The sequence below is a fragment of the Dendropsophus ebraccatus genome, chromosome 10 (assembly GCF_027789765.1).
Source record: "Dendropsophus ebraccatus isolate aDenEbr1 chromosome 10, aDenEbr1.pat, whole genome shotgun sequence".
NCBI lineage: Eukaryota > Metazoa > Chordata > Amphibia > Anura > Hylidae > Dendropsophus > Dendropsophus ebraccatus.
This window is the reverse complement of record NC_091463.1, coordinates 89,057,070-89,080,064: the sequence shown is the minus strand read 5'-3', so window position 1 is coordinate 89,080,064 and position 22,995 is coordinate 89,057,070.

The window sequence follows — 22,995 nt, the reverse complement described above, 5'->3', positions numbered from 1 at the left end:
AACAGATTAGGATTACGCCAAGAAAGTGATTTTATGCCACCCTATATGTCCTCCACCATAGAAACATTTCATATGTTGGTTAAGAATGACTTGTCTGTCCTGAGGGAGAGTGTTGGTGACAGTGTTTTACACCCCAATATTACATCTGCTGACATGTTGGCACTCAATGCTCTGGTACATGACCACAATCTGGTTATCAAACCGGCCGATAAGGGCGGGGCGATTGTGGTCATGGACCGGAGCAAATATATACAGGAGGCGCAGAGACAGCTTGATGACCATGAGGTCTATCATGTGGTTTCTGCTGACCCTAAATTCTCGATACAGAGGAAAATAGATTGCATTCTCCAAGAAGCCGTGACACTTGACATCATAGATGAGGACCTACAAGAGTTTTTGGTAGTGAAGTATCCAGTGATGCCTTCGCTGTACTTCCTGCCGAAGATTCACAAAAACATTACTAATCCCCCGGGGAGACCGATCGTCTCAGGGAGGGGATCAATTCTTAGTAACATCTCAGTTTTTCTTGACAAAACACTCAGACCATTAGCAGAAAATGCCAGATCCTATTTGAGGGATACTACGGATTTTCTGCTAAAACTACAACACACTGATATTCCATCCACAGCTATACTGGCTACGTGTGATATAGTTAGCTTATACACCTCCATAAATCACCAGAGGGGTATAAAAGCTATACAATCCTCACTACACCAATTGGGTTGTTCTCCCAGGGAAGGCGAATTTCTTTTGAGATTACTTGATTTGGTTCTGACTAACAACTATTTCTCTTTCAATGAAAAAATGTACATTCAGCAGAGGGGCGTGGCAATGGGTGCCAATGTGGCACCTACATATGCCAATGCGGTGGTGGCCCACATGAAATAGGAGGCGATTTATGTATCCCACCACTTCAGACATGTTCTGAAGTGGTGGCGATACATCGATGATATTTTTATAATTTGGACAGGTGATGTACAGGAACTTACACAGTTTGCTGAATTTCTCAATCAGATAGACGAGACGATTAAATTCACTATGACGTTTGACGAGAAACAGATTCACTACTTGGACGTATTGGTCACCAAACATGACAATGAGGTACACACTGATATCTTCACTAAGCCGACTGACTGCAATACCATCCTCCACTATGATAGTTGTCATCCCAGGAGAACCATCACCTCTTTACCTTTTAGCCAAATGTTAAGAGCACGACGGATCATTGACAATGACAATAGACTTTTGACTGCACTAAATGATATGGGGAACAATTACCATGATAGAGGATACCCCCGTGCAGTGATAAATAATTGTAAACAAAAAGCATTACACACAGAACGCAGGGATCTCTTGACAGTTAGACCCAAGAAACAAACTGACAGAATCCCTTTCGTCACTACCTACACTGACTTTTCTCCTCAGATTAATAAAATTATTCTGAAACATTGGAACATTGTTGCACGCAACCATAGTAACATCTCAGAGCTGACACGCCCACCACTTATGTCGTATAGACGTAACAGAAACCTCAAAGACAGACTAGTGACCACAGGGCTTAATAAACACACCAAGACAGGACAAACATATCTTACTACTAGGAGAACTGGATCCTTTCCTTGTCTTGGTTGTGTTAACTGTAAGTATATGATCAAGGGCACATCCTTCACACATCCTGTGACTAACAAGGAATATCACATCAAACAGTTTCTTACTTGCATCTCTGACTGGGTGGTATATCTGTTAACCTGCCCGTGCGGCAAATTGTATGTGGGCGAAACTACATACGATTTAAAAACTAGATTGGCACAGCACCGCTATTCGATTAGGAAGAAAAAACTTGACCTACCGGTATCGAAACATTTTACAGAGCAAGGACATGTAGAAAGGGATCTACGTTTTTTGGTCCTGGAGAGAGTTGAGCCACTAAAACGGGGCGGCAACAGACAGGCTATTCTTATGAAAAAAGAACTGTATTGGATACATGAATTAAATACTCTTCAACCTACAGGTTTGAATGTGGAATACAAAGTTACTCCATCTATGTTCAGATAGAGCCATCCATTTAATATTCCTCCAAGGTCTCGCTTTAATTCATTGAGTAGGTTACATAGTGAACTCAGTTGTATTTGTTCTCTTTGTACTATAATGATCCGTTTGTTTATTATTTAGTAATCGTGATTTGTTTTATCTTACACAGAAATTGCTTACAACATATGAGAGAGCATACCGGGGAGAGAGAAAGATTCATGCCAGAAGTATACTACTACACATCTATACTCACCTAATCTGCCACAACCAAGCTGGATATTCACTAACGACCTGGGAGAGGATTGGGACCGGTTCACACACCTTGCGCGGTTCCCGTGTGAATGTTGGGATCCGGCTTCCACCCGCTGGCTTCTCATCCTTTAATGGAAGAGGATCGGCGGAGCCTCTCACCCGTGAGTGGTCCGGCCGTGGCTTGTATTCCTGTATAGTAAAGACATTGCGATTTAATCAGTTTGCACTTTGTGCTATACGCACTATGTGAATGGCAGCTTGTCATCTCATTATCGGTACCTTTACTTACCACGTTGTTGAACGATCCTAGTTCTCTGCTGGCATCTTTCTCTCCATGAACCTGATTGTAATGACTCACTCATTTACTCGTATATCTGTTTAAATTCAAGTGATTTCTCTTATTGTATATATTTTTTGTTTTGTATATCAAGTAGTGTATTTCACTCTGTCACTAATGCACTCACCTGGACCCTGCTAATTTACCACCATGGACCTATTGGCCCCTTACTTTGATTGACAGATTTCTGCACCTATCACATTTGTTATTGCAAGGTTGTGTGCCTATTTAAACCTGCTATTGAGTTCACTTATTTGCACTTGAAAATGGCGGATACCCCGCCGAAACGTCGTGCTTTGCTGTGCTGCATATTTTGAATGTTCTGAGGTTTGAACAATAAATTAATTCAGTTTTTCACGTGATTGGTGTGCCGCTGATCATCATTATTTTATGGACTGAAGTTCGTGGTCGGAACCATATCAGCTGGCACCCACTGCGGTGTGACTTGGAGTGCCACTCGCCTCTACCAAATTTAGATAGATAGATAGATAGATAGGAGATAGATAGAAAGATAGATAGATAGATAGATAGATAGGAGATAGATAGATAGATAGATAGATAGATAGATAATAGATAGATAGATAGATAGATAGATAGATAGATAGATAGATAGATAGAAGATAGATAGATAGATAGATAGATAGATAGATAGATAGATAGATAGATAGGAGATAGATGATAGATAGATAGATAGATAGATAGATAGATAGATAGATAGATAGATAGATAGATAGACAGACTACATATATAGGTTATGGGTCATAGATTAGCATCATAGCAGGACCTACAGTATTTTGTGCAGTGTCATACAGATGACACATTATCACATGTAGAAAGTAACCAGATGCAATGAAGCAATACAACAGTCATACACACTCCGCATACTTTATACAATATGTGCAACCCGTATAATTATTTACACAAATGTAAAATATAAACCTTGGGCAGCACAATACTAGACCGCCTACAGTATAAAGCACAGCACGAATAACCAGTCAGTCTGTAGTAAAGCCCCATCTATTGCAGTAATAAGAAATAAGATGCTGTGTGGTCAGCAGTACATATACATTATACATATAGGGGGAGATTTATGGTGTAAAATGAAACTGTCCAAAAGAGTCCAAAAATGAAATTTTCCAAAGAGTCTGTGAGGAATAAAAGATGGAATCTGATTGGTTGCTAGGGGCGACTGGGCCTGTTTCACTTTACACCATGTTTGATAAATCTCCCTCATACTGTACATTATACAGCATCACCCAATATCACAGCTTTCCATATCTGCCACCAACCAGTGGTGTAATGATTGTGGTCCCAAAAGACCTGGTGGGGGAAGGTGAACACTCTCGGTTCCCGGGTGAGCCCCACTTTTGTGGACACAGATCCACAATATGTCATTAGCTCCCTGACACTGAGGGCTCTATTACACAGGACATTTATCGTGCAAAAAATCGTTATATTGTTCTAATTTAAACGATTATCGTTCCATGTGTATGCAGACAACGATCGAAAAATCGTTCATGAGTCATTGATCACATCTTTTAAGCTGACAATAAAATCATTGTTAATCGTTCGCTAAATATTCGCTAAATGTACACATGCAAAGTCCCTGGCAGGCTTTATCTGCAACATTGTAGCTTCTTAGTAAAGCTGGAGGGATAATTACAGTGAATTAATTAGCAATTACTCAGCATTAACCCTCTCAGCATTACAAAGAAGCTACAATGTTTCAGATACAGCCTGCCAGGGACTTGTATACATCATCTGTCTCAGAAGGGAGGGGTTAGGAGGGGGAGACAGAGAGAAAGGCTCACATGCAGATTTTTGTGTTTTCAGCAGAAAGCAGCAGCTCAGAACTGGGGGAAGGAGTCTGAATAGATAATAACAAGTATAGAATTAATTGTTAGTCTTACCATGGGCAGCAACATATCAAAAGTTATGTTTGAGCGGAATACCTCTTTTAGGCTCAGAAGCATTATTGTATAGGGGGCAATACTAGTAGGGAGTATTACAGTATTAGGCTATGTTCACACTACGTGAAGAGACACGCCATTCCGTTACCCGGCCGGGTCACGAAACGGCCGTTCTCTGCACGAATCATCCTGGCTGGTACTGCAGTACCGGCTAAATGATCTTTTGGCCGCAGGGTTCTGATGCGGGCGCACAAGCGAGTGCCCGCATCAGTACCTCCCACAGCTCACAATGAAGCAAGCAGCCAGATTGTATGAACGGACAGGTCTTTCTGCGGCCGCAATTCACTGAATTGCGGCCGCAGAAAACTGACATGTCAGTTATTTGTGGCCCCGTACGGGATCCCGGCCAGGGCGTATACGATGTGTATATGCTCCGGCTGGGATCCCATACAAGAAAAGGCAGTTTCACACCGTACAAAGTACGGCCGTTGTTGCCAATGGCAACAACGGCTGTACTTTTACGTAGTGTAAACATAGCCTTACTGTGTGGAGGGACAATTGCTTTGTGGGGATTCCGATCAGAAAAGACAGTAAGAGGTATAGGCTACTAGAGGAAATTATCCTGGGGGCCCAACAATGAAGAACCAGTGAGAAACAACATGTCAGTGTTTCTTCAGGCTCTAAAACTGGGGACCCACCAGAGGATAAGCCGTTCCTCCGTTGGGCCAGTCCGACACTGCTTTCGTGACTGCTCAGAAACTAGGAGCGCTGTCTTCTAGTGTCCCTATAGTGTGTCCTGTCTAGTCTCTCTATATACATTACTGATTGATTAGGAAGGTTTATATACCTCAGAACACTTTTTACTGCATTACATTATTATATCTATTGGCACACCTGTTGTTATACATAATTATATACAACTTTCTAATTTATACAGATAATTGTATCACTATTTTATTGCTTTATTGCATTCGATTAATTGCTTGTTACGTATGATAATATCTAGCTGTCATTATGGTAATGATACTGCACATAATAAATGCTGTGATAGGGAAGGGACGCTGCACTGACATCAATGAATACAAGATGTGAGCCCCGAATGTGATTACTATTGGAGGGGGGGGGGGGGGGGGGTGAGTTGTCATGGCCCGGGCTGCTTAGGTTACTCTGGGCTCTAGTGGGCTCTGGTGTATTACTGGGGCACTTGTCACAGCGGCCAGGAGTGTTGTTACCCACCCCTGGACACACAGGCACTGGGCACTTGTAAGGGTAGCACAAGTGTGGGTGCAGGCGCGGTGGAGAAATGAGTCCACCCAGTGTTGGACTGGCCCACCAGTGGACCAGAGGAGCAGCTTTAGAACCTGCCCTTACGCTGACCGATATGTAGTTTCTCACTGGTTCTTCATTGGTGGGCCCCCAGGGTCATTTCCTCTGCTGGGCCCTAGATACCCCAGTCCGACACTGAGTCCAAAAATCAGTCCAATGAGTCCAGCAAATGAACAGTGAATGACTTTACTTGTAAACTTCAGTGCAATACAGGTGAATAACAGCTTGTTAGGTGCAGGTATAAGGGTAGGTTGTGCTTGAGGTAGTGACCTAGAGCAGATGATACAGTAGTTAAAGAAGTGTGGCTTGACTTGAGATAGGTTCAGGGGCTGTCTTGGGAGACCTTGTCTAATAAGTACAGTACTCTGCCAAAATAGTGTAGAGTGTGACTTGATCTACTGGGCAAAGCTAACCCTTCAAGATTACCCTAGACGGTCAAGCGGTAGCAGTGGGATACTTCGGCTTAGGCCCTTTGTCCCACTAAGGATTAATCCCTTGACTTAGATTGTTCTGACTTGATAAGAAGGATACCAGGCAAAGTTGACCCAGTTACCCCACCTGTGGGTTTATCAGTGCATAGTTACTTTTCAGTCTCTCTTTCCAACAGACTGTGTCTTATTGTCTCACACCAACTCCACTAAAGAACCGCCAGGAACCAACAAGTTTATATAGGGGTGAACGGGTTTAACCTCCTATTGGTGCGGACAGTGCTGGAGAAAGGAGAAGGAAGAAGTGTAATAGGTGGATGGTGTATGAGATACCTGAACCAGTGATTGGTTGAATAGTGAACAGAAAAACCAAACTGTTAACCCTTCCACCTTCAGCTGTGCTAGACAAACTAGGAGAGTGAGACACCAAGTGGTGACAGTGCAGAAAGTTACCCATCATCCCAGAGTGTGACAACTGACAGAGTAACCTTTAGGCTATGTTCACACTACGTAAGTCTCCGGACGTAGTGCGTTCCGTAAATAAACGGCCGGAGATTTACGTAGTTTGCGTACAATGGAAAGTATACGATCTACTGCGGCACAGTTCACACTACGTACGAACTTACGCGAGGATCGTACGTGGTGCGGTAAAAAATGAACCAGACCATTGTTTCAGGACGGAAATGCCGTAACTTACGCCCGTAGCGTAACATGCGGTCCCGTACATAGTGGTGATTTCTTCATTTTTCTAGCTTTTTGTGCCGATCCAAAAGGTTCTGTGGGGTGTCCGGGGCTAGGCGAAGATTTCCAAGTAAAAGACCGCTGTCAGATCGCTACGTAGGGCGCTTGGCAAATGTAAGTAGACTACGGGCGTAAGTTCGCGCTCCGTACGTAGCCGTCCGCAAGTAGCGTAAATCCCCGGCCGAAGTTTACCGCGTATATGTCCGGCCGCGAAATTATGCGGCTGGACATATACGCAGTGTGAACATAGCCTTAAAGACTGGTGGTATAAGATGGCTCACCCGTACTATAACATTACAATGTAATTGCTGCTGGGGAAAAAGGATAAAATGTGGGTCCTAACTGTGATTTCTACTGGGGGGACATAACACTGCTAGTAATACCACCCACAGTGTACAATACTGCCTGCTAGGGAGGAGACCATCAAGCACAGGGTTAAAAGGGGAGCCTTTATGGAGCACTGTCATCTTTTGACAGAATAAGTCAATGGAAGATGGGAAAGTGACCACGTGTCACACAAAGGACAGATAGTCTGCAGCATGACTTTTTCAATGTAAATGTTTATTTGCTGCAGCTCGAAAAACGATAGCAACTTCGAGAATCCACATCTCTGGTTGGATACAAAACAGATAAGATAAGTTTAAACATATTAAAAAAAAAAAAAAAAAAAAAAAGGATTGTGTACAGAAAATTTACGTCGTAAAACAGTACCAGTAATATATATAGACTATACATCTCTATATAATAGTCATACAGTTACCAAATAATACCACTGTACAGGGTGAACTGTGGATACTGTACTGAGACCAACATTATATAAAGACCAAAAAATACCGACACACAATGAGTGCATATCACCACCATATAGTGGCTATTATAACCATTCTGAATATAACCCAGAACACCAAGGCCAATATTACAAAAAATAGCACTATACAAGGGACAAATAATGTCGCCACATCCTGACCACATATTATAACTGCCTAAAGATTGAATAATACCTACATACTGTACATACTGTTGGGCAAAAAAATGGGGGGGGAAAAACACTATACACAGACCAATGTTATCCTCCCCATACAGTTACAAGCGTATTGGAGCAATTACAGTGCAGTTACATGCAGTGACTCACAGGTGACATGTTCTCTGTCAGAGTCATCATCTTCTTCTTTTTTCTTCTTCATCCAGCCCAAACCATCATGATGAATTCTTCTAGCCAAAACTAATCTCTACAGAATCTGTCAGACAAACATCTTAATCTCAGAATGTTTTCAACATCACCCTCACCTTTACCCCATGTACAATGTCCAAAATGGCAATAATGCTCCCCTTGTTAGGTAGGTGCCATCCCTCCACACACACACTAGGTAAATAATTCCCCCCCTGGTAAGTAGCTGGCCCCAATAGGTAAATAGCAATAGTAAGTAGTTGTGCCCCACTAGGTAGATAGCCATAGTAAGTAGTTGTGCCCCACTAGGTAGATGGTTGTGCCTTATCAAGTAGTTAGGTCCACACTAAGTGCATGATTCCCTCCCCTGGTAAACAATTGATATCCACTAGTAGATAGTTGCCCCCCATGAGGTAGATAGTTGCCCTTCCCTTATTGAACCCTTGGCCCGATTTGCAATAATAAATATACTTACCTTACAGAGTCACTGAGCTTTTCCTGTGCGTCCTGTATTACTCGTGCCCACAGCGACCAAGAGGGAAAGGAAAACTGTCGGGCTGTTGGACTGTCACCTACAGTCACTGACAGAGGAATGCGACAGTGCAGCATTGACAGCAAAACTCATAGCTGGTGGTCTATGCGGGGGGGGGGGGGGGCAATAGGAAGCTGTGCGGCGGCAGCAGTGTAGGCCCTGTTGTCACATCTATGCCAAGGGAAGGCCACCTGAGGAGAGATGCTCATCTTGCCTCATGCCAGATTTGACCCTGCATTGGATAGACCTATAAATATGACAAAGATAGATAGATATACAGACAGATAGATAGATAAATATAGACGTCTACACGTTAAGTTTGTAATTAAATTATTTTTGGATTGCTTAACCCTGATAATCCTGAGCACTTATCACGGATCCCAGTTATGTAAGTCAATCTTGAAAAACTAGTTAGCGAGCACTCAATGAAACAAATGAAGCAGACAGAGCAACCAGCTGCAGATTATCTGATGTTTTTTTTAGGAGCTGAGACATCAATGTCTTATTTCTGCTCCTGCAGCCCCAAATCAATTAAAGGGGTACTCCAGCAAAAATCTTTTTCTTTCACATTCAACTGGTGTCAGAAAGTTATATAGATTTGTAATTTACTTCTATGTAAAAATCTCAAGCCTTCCCATACATATTAGCTGCTGTATGCCCTGAAGGAAGTGGTGTATTCTTTCCAGTCTGACACAGTGCTCTCTGCTGCCACCTCTGTCCATGACAGGAACAGTCCAGAGCAGGAGAGGTTTTCTATGGGATTTGCTCCTGCTCTGGACAGTTCCTGACATGGACAGAGGTGGCAGCAGAAAGCATTGTGTCAGACTAGAGTGAATGCACCACTTCCTTCAGGACATACAGCAGCTGATAAGTATGAAAAGACTTGAGGTTTTCAAATTGAAGTAAATTACAAATCTGTATAACTTTCTGACACCGGTTGATTTTAAAGAAAAGATTTTCGCTGGACAACCCCTTTAAACTTTGGCATGAAATGTCTATGAAGCAGGATTTGTTGTCAAAGGGGGTTATCCAGGTTTAAAAAAAAAATGGCCACTTTCTTCCATAGACAGCACAACTCTTGTCTCCAGGTTGCTTGTAGGTTTTGCAAATCAGTTCCATTGAAGTGAAGGGAGCTTAATTGCAAACCAGACCTGAACTGGAGACAAGACAAGGTGACAAGGTGCTGTCTCTGCAAGAAAGTGACCATCTTTTTTAACCCCTTTGAGGTCGGTTTTAGGAAGTGGCAAATGGGGAAACTGCCAGCCATTCTTAATGAATATAAACCTCTATAAGCTTCATCCTCAGTTCTCTTTTACATGAAAGATCCCTGATTTACTTAGTTGATGAGGAAGAGACTTATTATTATTTATACTGATCACTTAGCACTGTCCACGTGACCCAGAAAGGAAGCAGTGTTGCTTATGTAACCAAACCGACTATAGGGCTTCACAATTATTCTACTATGGTCACATCCATCACACATCCAGCCACATATTTGCTTACTGGTTAAGCAGTTTTCTCAGTTCTTAAATTCCCAGAATGCAATGCTTTCCCCTTTTCATCACTGTCCACCCACCCTGCCTACTCCGCTGTCAGCACACCTGCCAGTTCCGCACCCAAAGCTGTTGCACATCAGGGAGTTTTCAGCCATGAGGAGCTGGGGAGATGGAGACAATACACACTTTGTAGTTCTTCTATTTTCAACTTCCTGTCAGGGGTGAATTACGCAAATGCAGCAGAAGCCAGTACTTATTCAGTACTAGTACTCTATATCAGTAAGTTATATGTCTTGGGGTGATAGTTTAATTTAAATACAACTTTCTAATATTGGAAATCCTCTTTAGAAATCTTAATAAAAAGTTTTTTCCGGACAGCCAAAGACATACACTTGACCCAGTATGGGTGGTCCAATAAGTTTTATACTGCCTGGGCAAAGTATCTCTGTCAGGTATAGCACAAAGGGGATGAAGGTGCTACTTGTGTTTTCCCCACTAGATGTCTCACTCTTCTTTTACACTGTCTCGGTACATGAACACAGCTGAAGGGTTATCTGTACACTGGTTTGTTCACTTCTCTTAACCAATCACAGATGCAGGTGCCACACCTGTTCTCAGACACATATACTTCTTCTATCTCATTTCTCCACACAGCCCCACCAATAGGAGATTAGACTCGGTCACCCCTAATTAGGGCAGATAGTTCTTGGTGGGAGGTCTTCAGTTAGTGGGAAGAAGGACACACGAGAGAGAGAGTTCCTGCCACAGTGAAGCCCAGAGCCTTTTCCCCATGAGACAGACTTTTTGCAAGATGCACTGCTAAACAGGAGGGTTAACCGTCCTCTAGGGTACACCTTGTCCACACCAGAGATCCTTCTCCGTTATTCTCAGGACAGTTACCACAGTAAGGAACTGATCCTCAGTGAGACAAAGAGCGGGAAAGCTAAAGTATCTTACTGATTTGCGTATGGCTATCCTGGGAGGTCTCGGGGAGTCTGCTATGCCCAGTTGTATAGGCCCGGGGCTCGTATTACCCAACCTGGTACTCGCCGATCTGATTGGGCAGAAGGCAGTCAGATACCTAGATATCTATACGTGAGTAGGCATATTCTTCTATTGCACTACTTTCTACTAATACCGGCAGAGTACAGTACTGCACTAAAAAAGGCCCCTAAGATGGTCCCTACACCTGCACTGAACAAGCTCCACTTTCTACACTTTTCCACACTACAGTCACCTGCACCTGTCAAGTTTTCTACCTTATTCTTTTGTATTGCACTAAACTTTTTCCAAGTTAGGCTAGATTTACACGTAATGGTTCCGCAGCGGATTTCACGCTGCGAATTTGTAGTGAAATCCGCTGCCGCTCCCTTGCCTGTTAGTTCCTATGAGAATACATACTTTGACATCCCACTGCGAGTATGTATGTGACAGCCCTGTTTACCACCAACTTGAGACACCACTAACATACACAAACACACATTATTGATACAGACACTGATTGACTGACACTGACAGACTGACTCTGACTGACAAGCATTGACTAACTGACATTGACTGACACTGACAGACTGACACACTCAGACACTGACACATGGAAGTTACAGCTCAGTCTTCTCCCTCTTCCTCTCTGTCGGGCTGCTCTCCACACTGTAAGGTTAAGGCCCTTCGGGTCATGTGATCAGGTCCTTCACCCTTTTCTCTCTCTCTGTGCAGGTCCTGCTCCGTCTCCTGTGTCTTTTGATGGTCAGCAGTCACCCCGCATTACAGTGAGCGGGCAGAACATTAGAAAACTGGGCCCCTCTCCCTCTCCGGACCCCTGGAAGCGATGTGGGCCCCGGCACTTGCCCAGGTAATCCCTGTGCTGACACTGGTCCTGCCCTAGACATATAACGAACTAATATAATGTTATCACTTACAGTCCTGGCTTCAGCAGGGTGGGTGAACACTGATGAACAGTTGAGGGGAAACGCAATGCATTCTGGGAATTGTAGTACTAAGCAACTAATCAGGACACTGTGATTTTGCAGTTCTGTTCCATTCAAGTGAATGGAGATGAATTGTAATACCACACACAACCTGAGGACAGGAGTGGTGCTGTTTTTGCAAGAAAGAACAACTGGGGAAATTTTGCTTTGATCCCACATAACTTTTGGCTCATTATATATTTCTTTTGTTTCTTCTTTAGACTTTAATTATGTAGAGGACTGTTCACACTGTTTTGTAGTTAATTCATTTGTGTAGTTTTTTTTGCACTTCAAGTCATGGGTATGAGCTGTGTGTATGTGATTATTCTTCCATTCCCTCTAATGTGTTCCCCCCGTGGTCCGGGTGCAATAGGAGCGCACCACTTTTTGTGGTCTACTCTCTATCGGGCCACCCTTGCTGGCACCCATAGGAGCACCAGCCCTTGCGGGCGGGTTGTGCCTATGTTAATAGGATGTACCACATTCAGGGGAGGTAGAGCCTGTATACTTTACTTATACACTTTGGTTTTTTTGTACCTAAGAACATGGTCTGAAAAGTTACCAATTGTTACACTCTGTCAGTCTATTGTGAGCATGGAGACTTTTATGGAATTGGTCAAAAAGGATGTGAATAGACTAAAACAGCTGGTTTTATAGGTAACCCTAACATGACTACTGAGGAAATGCAGGCTTTACAGGATTTGGTCCATAACCGCGACATCACCATAAAACCTGCTGAGAAGGGTGGTAGTGTCCTGGTTACGGGCACCAGTAAGTATATTGAAGAAGCTTATAGGCAGTTATTGGATGAGTCTATATATGAGATATTGTAACATGATCCCACACCGATGGTAAAGGATATATTAAAGTCGGTGCAGCACTGCAGCAAGGGTGTATTCATAAACAGAGATGGGAATACATCTGGGTAGAGTACCCTGTGATAACATTATTTTACCATTTATTCTTATAAGTCGTTGACCAATCCCCTAGGTCAACCTATTGTGTCGGGGTGGTTTCTTTACAGAATATCTGGACAGAGTCTTACAGCCCTATGTCACACAAATGGCCTCATATATTCAGGACAATACACAATTTTTTGATACATTTAAAAAATATTGATGCAGAGAGGGTAACAATCATAGCATCCCTCCATATAGTAAACTTGTATACCTTGATTGGTCCTGCAGAGATCGGATTACTCAAGTTTGTGTCTGAAATTTCTATTCTCATTATTAGAGCTAATTTTGACTTGAATTTTTTTGCACCTCTGTGGTACCGCGATGGGGTCCAATGTGACCCCATCTTTCGCTAATCTATATGTTGCCCACTTGGAGGAGACACACGTCTATGTGACACACCGCACCTGCCATGATATGGCGTGGTGGAGATACATAGACGATGTGTTCCTGGCATGGGGTGGCACTGAGAGAATTCCAAGGGTTCTTAAAGAGCATGGACCCAGATATTAAATTTACTTTGACATATTTGGTGAACCAGAAACAATTTCTGGACATCATAGTGTACAGAGAGGGTAATAGGTTCAAAACAGAGCTCTACACTAAAGGAACAGATAAAAACACCCTTTCAAATTTGAATCCAACCACCCTAGAAACACTGTTAGCTCCCTACCCAAGAGTCAGAAGAGTGGTAGAAGACACTGAAAAGGCTAGGCTAGCTATTTCGGATAAAGTTCAGCAATTCCTTAAGAGGGGATACCCCAAGAACCTTACTTTGCCCTTGGGCGAGGATGTATACCATAAGAAAAAGGAGAGAAAAGAACCAATCACTAGTCATATAAAAGAGCCCCAAATTTATGTGATAAATTGGTGAAGTCAGTGGTCAATATGGGACCACATACACCACAATTGTTGTTGGGTCCCTTGAAGTCAGGTTGTTACCTGTGTAAAAAAAAAAGTATTAATTGTAAATCTATTTGGAAAGAAGGGGCATTTATCCATCCTATCTTAGGGGGCATCTTACTTGTGAATTTAATTGGATTATTTACATGTCCGTGTCACTTATTATATATTAGAGAGACGACCTATGATGCAAAAACAAGACAAAACAACACCGGTACACCATCAGCAAAAACGATTATTGTTCAATTACAAATGATCTAACGATTTTTGGAACAAAAATTACGCTTTTTTGAGTAAATAAAAACATTTTTTTTCACTGTTTTTGGAAATAAATAGGAGATAGACAGATAGAGTTCTAATCATTAAGCAGCACTTATATCAATGGTGTAGTGGCTGCCTACTTTTTGTTTGCCGTGCTGCGCACATAATGACTTTTGTTTGATGTTTTGCACAGAATAAATTTCACCTTTTTTTGCACCTGAATTGGAAGTGCCACATAATTTTTTCCATTGTAGATAGATTGATAGATTGATAGATAGATAGGAGATAGATAGATAGATAGATAGATAGGAGATAGATAGATAGATAGATAGATAGATAGGAGATAGATAGATAGATAGATAGGAGATAGATAGATAGATAGATAGATAGATAGATAGATAGATAGGAGATAGATAGATAGATAGATAGATAGATAGGAGATAGATAGATAGATAGATAGATAGGAGATAGATAGATAGATAGATAGATAGATAGGAGATAGATAGATAGATAGATAGATAGATAGATAGATAGATAGATAAATAGATAGATAGGAGATAGATAGATAGATAGGAGATAGATAGATAGATAGATAGATAGATAGATAGGAGATAGATAGATAGATAGATAGATAGGAGATAGATAGATAGATAGATAGATAGATAGATAGATAGATAGGAGATAGATAGATAGATAGATAGATAGATAGATAGATAGATAGGAGATAGATAGATAGATAGATAGATAGATAGATAGATAGGAGATAGATAGATAGATAGATAGATAGATAGATAGATAGATAGATAGGAGATAGATAGATAGATAGATAGATAGATAGATAGATAGATAGGAGATAGATAGATAGGAGATAGATAGATAGGAGATAGATAGATAGATAGATAGATAGATAGATAGATAGATAGATAGGAGATAGATAGATAGATAGATAGATAGATAGATAGATAGGAGATAGATAGATAGATAGATAGATAGATAGATAGGAGATAGATAGATAGATAGATAGATAGATAGATAGGAGATAGATAGATTGATAGATAGATAGGAGATAGATAGATAGGAGATAGATAGATAGATAGATAGATAGATAGATAGATAGGAGATAGATAGATAGATAGATAGATAGGAGATAGATAGATAGATAGATAGATAGGAGATAGATAGATAGATAGATAGATAGATAGGAGATAGATAGATAGATAGATAGATAGATAGATAGGAGATAGATAGATAGATAGATAGATAGATAGATAGGAGATAGATAGATAGATAGATAGATAGGAGATAGATAGATAGATAGATAGATAGATATAGATAGATAGGAGATAGATAGATAGGAGATAGATAGATAGATAGGAGATAGATAGATAGATAGATAGATAGGAGATAGATAGATAGATAGATAGATAGATAGATAGATAGATAGGAGATAGATAGATAGATAGATAGGAGATAGATAGATAGATAGATAGATAGATAGATAGATAGATAGGAGATAGATAGATAGGAGATAGATAGATAGATAGATAGATAGATAGATAGGAGATAGATAGATAGATAGATAGATAGATAGATAGATAGGAGATAGATAGATAGATAGATAGATAGATAGATAGATAGGAGATAGATAGATAGATAGATAGATAGATAGATAGATAGATAGATAGATAGGAGATAGATAGATAGATAGATAGATAGAAGATAGATAGATAACAGATAGATAGGCTATGTTCACACAACATTTTTTCAGCTCCGTTTAAAATTACGTCCATCATTTTGAGTCTAAACTAATGGACGTTATTCAGCTGTCTGACCTCCCCTGGCCAATGACTGGTGTTGGTATACTATACTAGTTTGGGTTACTAATTGGCCTTTGGTTGCAGCTTCATTGAATTTAATAGTAAAAACGGAGAAAGAACAGTGAAAAAAGAAAAACTGTGTGTGAACAACTAATAAAAAAAATCTGCTGTTTGCAAAAGACGTCCGAAAATAATGATCATGTTCATTATTTTGACGTCCGAGGTAAATTATTCAATACATTGTGTGCATTGGACGTCCGTCTTCCTATTGACTTCAATGCATTGCAGACAGTTAAATCGCGGCAATAACGGACGTTATTTTAAATAGCAAAATCGTCCGCCTTTTCTCTATTTTTGACGTTGTGTGAACATAGCCATAGATAGGAGATAGAAGTTAGATGAATAATAGATATAGTATGTTGCCTGTAATTCACATGACATGACGTTGCTCAGGTCTTTGTTCGGTGTAATTATATGAATACAGGTCATTTTTCATGTGAGTAATAAGGTAACATTGTGGACGACAAATATGCAGCGTAGTGAGTGTATTTAGCCCCATATCTTGCCCAGATGTTTTGTTTCTGTATTATATAGGGAGTAACACAGGCTGAAAAGAATCTATAGCCTCTCTACAAAGATCATGATGTCATCTTACTAGGAACTATTTCTGACATCACTTCTGTTTAATGTCCTCTTATTTTACAAGGTATTACAGATGTCATGCACTCACATATACTACACCCTCCTATGGTCGGTCACTGTTCTATTTTAGATCGAGATAAGAGATAAAACAGGTTGTGAACGCCCCAATCTCTGGAATTGACGGACAGCACGTGCAGCCGCTTTATTAGAGTTTTCCACACTTAACTATACCTTTTATAAGTTTTTTTCCCACAAATGGGATGGCTACAGTATGTCCTGATAATCAGGTGTAATGTGTGCATAGACATGGCAGCAAGTGTCCACTCTCCCCACAGCGCCCCCGCAGGGGAGATGAATCATTGCGTAATTCCTGTTGAAATTAAAATATCAACCACAATATGTCCCATTGGGACAGGGATGGGGAACCTCTGGCCCTCCAGTTGTTGCAAAACTATAATTCCCATCATACCTGGACAGCCGAAGCAACAGCTGAAGAGCCAGAGGTTCCCTATCCCTCCATTAGGAGAAAGTAGCATCTTCCTTGTAGACTGCATCGCCATGCAACAGAGAAGAAGGGAGGAGGGGGATGAAGCTGGAGTTTCTCAGTCTGTATCTCAAGTCATGTAAGGCTGGGTGCACACTACATTTTTGCAATCCGTTTTTTTCATCCGTTTTTGCAAAAAACGGATGAAAAATGGATAGAAAAAATAGATGCATGTGTGTGCATCCATTTTAATCCGTTTTTACATTGACTTCCATTATTTTTTCAAAAAACGTATCCGTTTTTCTTTACGGACACAAAAACGTAGCTGACCATACTTTTGTGTCCATTAGGCTGGGTTCACACTGCGTTTTTGCAACCAGTTCTTTTCATGGTTTTTTTTTTTTTTTCAGAAAACAGATGAAAAAAATTGATGCATTTGTGTGCATCCGTTTTGATCCGTTCTTCCATTGCCTTCCATTGTAAAAAAAAAAAAACGGATCAAAACGGATCCGTTTTTTTGACGGACACAAAAACTTAGCTGACACTACTTTTGTGTCCGTTGAAAAAAACGGATCCGTTTTGATCCGTTTTTTTTACAATGGAAGTCAATAGAAAAAAACGGATCAAAACAGATGCCCACTAATGCATCAGTTTTTTCCATCCATTTTGCATCAGTTTTTTGCGAGAAACGGATGAAAAAAACGGATTGCAATAAAGCAGTGTGAACCCAGCTTTAAAAAAAAATGGTTCCGTTTTGATCAGGTTTTTTTTACAATGGAAGTCGAAGGCAAAACCGATCAAAATGGATGCACACACATGCATCCATTTTTTCTATCCGTTTTTCATCCGTTTTCTGTAAAGTAAAAACGGTTGGAAAAAAAACGGATTGCAAAAACGTAGTGTGAATCCAGCCTTACTCGCGTCCATGGAAGCAATTTAGCAATGATTTATTTTTTTATTTTGTAGTCTTCTTTTTACCCACAATGCAATTCAGGAAACATGGTTCTCCTTACAGAGACACACTATTCACTATTCCACGTCTAGAACCAGATGATTTCAGTGTTAGTGGCCCTTTAAGATTATATAGGCTTGGTTTCGGCACACAGAGGAGCACGTGTTCCAATAATAACCATTCCCGGCGATTCCCAGGTAACGTGCACTTAGGATCCTGTTGGAGGCGATGAGTAAGAACGTGTGTCACAGGAGGAGAGAGGTGATTTACCTATTGTAACAGGAAATGCGAAATTAGTAACAAATTGTCGCATTCTTCCAAACTCTCCCTTGAGGCTCGTGAGGGATGATCATTGTTATAATGTGTATATAGCCTAGATAAAGGAGAAGTCCCCTCATTCCCATGCCTTATAAAAGACAGCCTCTCCCTAGCCTGGAATGGCTGAGAATATACAACAATCCAGCTGCGCAGTAAATTAAAAAATTTATCGTCCCTTTAAGATAGTGGGAGGTCCTATAGTGTATATCTACATTCACACACACCCCTAGCATTGTAGAATAAGGTAAGACTCTCATCATTATATAAATTATATATTTCATCAATTCAGTAATTATACGGCACCCTCCAAGCAGTAACTATCCTTCAAATACTATACCATGAAGGTTATACTTGTACAGTTACTTGAAAAAGTAAGCTGCATTGATCACTAATAAGAACCAATATAACTAAACTAATAACATGACTGGAGACAAGACTTGAGAAGGGACTGGAGACGAGACTGGAGATTGGACTGGAGACAAGACTGGAGATTGGACTGGAGACGAGACTGGAGATTGGACTGGAGACGAGACTGGAGATTGGACTGGAGACGAGACTGGAGATTGGACTGGAGACAAGACTGGAGGTAAGAATAGAGATGAGACTGGAGACGAGACTGGATACTAGACTTTGATGAGACTGGAGACGAGTCTAGAGGTGAGACTGGAGATAAGACTTTGATGAGACTGGAGACGAGATTGGACACGAGACTGGAGATGAGACTGGAGACGAGACTGGATACTAGACTGAAGATGAGACTGGAGACGAGTCTAGAGGTGAGACTGGAGATAAGACTGTGATGAGACTGGAGACGAGACTGGAGATAAGACTTTGATGAGACTGGAGACGAGATTGGACACGAGACTGGAGACGAGATTGGACACGAGACTGGAGATGAGACTGGAGACGAGACTGGAGACGAGACTGGAGACGAGACTGGAGATGAGACTGGAGGTAAGATTAGTGATGAGACTGGAGACGAGACTGAAGACGAGACTAGAGATGAAACTGGAGTTGGGACTAGGATGAGACTGGAGATGAGACTGGAGACGAGACTGGGATGAGACTGGAGACAGGACTGAAGACTAGACTGGGATGAGACTGGAGACAGGACTAAAGACTAGACTGGAGATGAGACTGGAGAGATGAGATTGGAGATGAGACTGAAGATAAGACTGGGATGAGACTGGAGAGATAAGATTGGAGATGAGACTGGAGATGAGATTGGAAATAAAACTGGAGAAGAGACTGGAGAAGAGGCTAGAGCTGAGACTTGAAGTGCAGGTGCTTTGCCCTTCTAAAAGTCTGGTTACTGACAAATCTGGCATTCTCTAGAAAGGTAACTTAGTGTGAACAAAGCATCAATGCAAATTACTTTTAGAAGACCTGTTATAGAGATGCATATTTAGTGATCGGGAATCAAGGGTTCTTTAAAATTAAATAATAATGCTGGAAAAGGCTACTACATCTTTGCTAAAGACCCAGGTACACATCAATCTATGGCTAGACAGACTCTAGCTGTCAGCGTATTGTTTCGATTGCTCCAACAGGACAACAGACAATCCAGACTGGTGAGAAAAAAACAACCTTCAAAAACAAACCTACAGGGAGGGTAACCATTAAGGAAGCATTGCTGCCTCTGGCAACCCACCTGGATTTCCACTTTGCTTTTTGGAAAATTTTCTGTGGACATATCAGACAACAAACATCAGACAATGCACAAAGTGCACTCCCACTCCAAAACATTATCCCAACTGCAAAGCATGATGTAAGAAACACGATTGCTAGGGGACTCTTTGCTCTTTAGAGGCCTGGAAAACCTTGTGAACATTGAGGGAAAAAGAAAGTCGATGGCATATTGAAACATGTTACAGAAGACTATACATGACCTCAAGCTGTAGAGATGTTGGCTAATGCAATAAGGCAAATAGGCTTGGACTGGCCAACATGGAAACAGTTTGACATCATGTTGAGCTCCTGAATGGTGTCTCAACATGTATCTGTATTTTGCTACAATTTGCGCAAAACCATGGCAAAAATGCTCTGGTGTTAATGGTGCCATTACTACATCCTGGCCCTTGAAGTCAATTCTACTGGTGGTCCATAGGCAACCCAGTAGAATACTAAATATAATGAATCAAACTTATAAATAAATCAACTAAAGAATGACTAAAATACAGGAAGATTTGTGTTTCGGAGAGGTTCAGCAGTGAGACTGTGCAGTAGAAAGAGTTAGTAGGTTCAAAGGGGGGAGAACATGGCTGGCCTGGCACCTCCTCTGGCTTCTGGCACCTACTGCCTCCCCCCTGACCTTCATCCGAATATCTGCCACTTTCAATATAATAAGTGAAGAAATAACAATGCACTTATACGTGGTATTATGAGTCACAACATGGAAGATAATGGTAATGAATGATATGAGAAAAAAAACAGAAGTCTTTTCCCCCAATCTTCACTCCTCCTCATGCTTGCAAGACAACCGCTAAGGAGCAAGACTTGATGCCTTGGACAATCACTGTGATTGGCTGAGGTGGGAGGTCCTGAAGGTCTCGGAAGCAGGAGGAAGAAAGAAGATGAGCAAATGGGAGTTGTAGGGAACAGCTGGAGACCAGGGCTAGGTAAGTATTCTTTTTTCTTTTTCCACCCACTCTAGAATCCCCCAGAATACCCCTTTCAAGTTTCTATATAATTTAGAGATTTTAGTAGAACTACCTAAAAGGGATCCTGTCACTTTAGGTAGTTGTGTATTTCATCTCCTAACCCCTCCCCCCATCACAGACTACTTCTGACCCCCTCTTCTGCGACTGCCACCTTTTTGTCTTCCATGTCCATGTCCTACCCAGCTTTAAGAACCCTTCCACTTCACCACACCCCCGAATCTGCAAATCCCATGCTATCTTGTATCACACTGATGACCAATAATGATAGTATAGAATGTAGAGATCAGTAAGCACAGCATTGATGTTTACCTTTCTAGGTAAGTATATTGTTCCCAACCAACAATTATTTCCCCTTACTTTCTATTGTGCAAAGAACTCAAGAAGAAGCTTATCCAAGATACTTAAACCTCCCACTCTGGCAAAACACCGGCTGTCACCCACTCACTGCCGCTGCGCAGGGAAATGAGGAACAATAATCGTTCTGTGTAATTGCAGACGATAGAAAAATCGTTCGTATGTCATTGATCGTTGATTTAGATCTGAACCTTAAATTTTCGTTAATCGTTCGCTGTAATTCCACATTCATTCGTTCAAGTTCCCCATTTTTTCACTAATCATTCAGTATAATAGCACATCGCCCATTGTTTTCCTGAGATCAGAAGGAATAAACGATCATAGTAACCATCGTAATAACCATCGCATCTAACGACCATGAAATACGGTGAATGATTTCAGGTTAACGATAAACAATCTCGTTTGCGATCGTTTATCGTTAGCCATTAATCGTTAAAAATCCCTCGTGTAATTGGACCCTTGTACCTCTCTCTGTTCAGCTGAGTGTTCATTTATTTCATTAGAGAGAGTGACACAGAACATGCCAGACCACTCTACTAACAAGGGGCAGTGACTGTAATGTTTGTATTGGAGAGGTGCAGCAGTGAGTAGAATTTTAGTAGGTACAAAAAGTAGAGAACATGGCTGGTCCCTCTTTGGCCCTGGCATGTACTGCCTTGCCCTTTACTCCCACAGAACCGAGAACCTCTGCCACTTTCAAGAGATGATGAAGTAACAATTAATTTATACATGATATTACATGGCAGACAGTCATAATGAATCATATGGGAAAAAACAATCTTCTCTCCTCTTCATACCTAAAAGACACTCGACAATGATGATGATGATACTCTTCACTGTGATTGGCTGAGGTGGGAGGTCCTGCTCTCGAGTGCAACACGGACCATGGCAGACCACTCTGTCAACCGGCAAACCTAGAAAAGGTTGGGCCCCATAGTAAACTTGTGTAGGGACTCCCCTATGCTTGAACATTTACCTGCTAGATGTCAGTATTAAAGGGGTATTCCCATCTGGGACATTTATGGTATGTTCCCTCCAGGCCCCCCTCATCCTGAGATTAGAGTCAATGGGAGGTATGCATATTACATAAAACAACCATCTTAGTATTAGAGTCCTCTTTACACCACCATACTATGACCCTCCTTGTGCCCCAGTCAGTGATAACGCCCCTCGGAACCCTCTACACAGTCTACACTTTGTGGTTCCACCCTAGTAGTGTTTTCATGCACCCCTACAGTGCCTTACCCCATCTAAGACTTAAAGTACTATGTTCCGGGAGGGTAAAAAGTTGGGCAAGAAGCCATTGGCTTCCTGCTCCACCAGGGTTTTTAACCGTTTATGTGTCCTGCAGTCACAGGTACATTTGAAGCGTCTCTTGTCCAAGCCAAGGCAAAAAAAATCCAGTATATGTGCACCGAATACACTGGTACAGCCAACCCCCCCCCCCCCCCCTCCCAAGA